The sequence below is a fragment of the Eleutherodactylus coqui genome, chromosome 3 (assembly GCF_035609145.1).
Source record: "Eleutherodactylus coqui strain aEleCoq1 chromosome 3, aEleCoq1.hap1, whole genome shotgun sequence".
NCBI classification, from domain to species: Eukaryota; Metazoa; Chordata; class Amphibia; order Anura; family Eleutherodactylidae; genus Eleutherodactylus; species Eleutherodactylus coqui.
In genome coordinates, this window is record NC_089839.1 from 255414132 (window position 1) to 255415682 (window position 1551).

Consider the following 1551-nt stretch of genomic DNA (forward strand, 5'->3'; position numbering starts at 1 on the left):
CTGCCCACTTTTTTAGCATTGTCTTTTTTTTAATGGAAACTGGTAGAAAAGAGGAGTTTCCAATTTGTTACTTTTTTAGGGGGTCCCTCAGCTATACAATTAAAAATCTCTCCAGTCTATGCTAATTAGGCAACAAGACAGATAGGAACTAACAAAATTGGGTGGTCACCTTTCTGTTTTTGCTTTTTTTTGAACTGCCAGTAGCCATTTTCTATTATAATGCACTCTAGAAACTGGGAGGGGACCGGGGTCTATAATGTAAAAAGTTGCTGCGTTGCAACAATTATTTTCAGAATGTATAGAAGACCGTAGCCTTACAATGAGAAGTTTCAGTGTTGATTGAGTCTACTGTATTATAGTGAGTGTTTTTGTTTGTGTCCAGTTTCCTTGGGTCAGGACCACTATAGTAGGTCTATGGGGTGCCTCCTCACTCTTTCCCCAACAAATTCTCTTTCTCAACTGAGGCACTGGAAGCATTAAACTTCAATGCCTGATCCTTTTGCTTTTCTTGGAGATGCACCGCCACCAGTGGCGTCTGGAAGGGACTCGGGGTATTTTCATACCCTGGACAATTATCATGCGAATAACAAGCTGATGGATGTCTGGTGTACATGCGACCACCGAGAAATCGCTCACCTGTTGAAGTCATTTTTGTTTTTAGCTCACTTTAAAACCAAATGAATATCAATCCTCGTAAACAGGCAGTTGTTCATCTATGAATGACTGCCTGTTGGCAGTGAATGGAGGCAGGTGGCTGGAAAAGAGCTCTGGCTGCTCTGCTTCCATTCACTGAATGACTATCTATACTGTGTGAAAGCACAAAAGCAACCTTAGGCATAGAAGTGCCCAACAGCTGACTCGCCTAACAGTCATCCCATGTAAAAACACCCTTAGGCCTTAGATTTGTGTGTTGTGAAATGCACGAATATGAAGCCCATTCTTTGGAATGGAGTCATATGCATGAGCGATTTTTTTTTTTATTTTTTTATTTTTTTTTTCCCCATTGCATTGCGATGCGGGAAACAAATCGCAACATGTCCTATCTTTGGGTGTGCCGTAGCATCACCGATTGTTTTTAATGGGCCGGTAGCAGCATCGCACCGCATGCGACTTGAGGTTTTCCCATTGAAAATTGCTACTTCCCCGAAGTGATGCAGTTTGGCTTATTTCCCATAGCAATCAATTTAGTTTAGAAAGTTGGGCTGTTGTTGCCATGGGCACAATTTTGAGATTGTTTTTAAGAGCCTTAAAAACCCTGGTGAAGACCTAAAGGGAAGCAATTAGCAATCAATAGAAATCCAGCGTTTCAATATTTTTCTATCTACTGCATGTTCAATTCCTCCTCCCATTTGACAACCAGTTGCTATGAGCAACTTCTCCACTTTTTGCCCCGTTTTAATGCAGAAGGCCCATTATAAGATCCTATTAGACAGAAGAGAATATAACACCATTGTCCTTTCATTGTCAAGCATCCAGTGCTCTAATCCGCTCGAAATAATAGGCAAGCCAATCTTAAGATTCAATTTAGGATCCGCATAAGCTTTCCCTTTA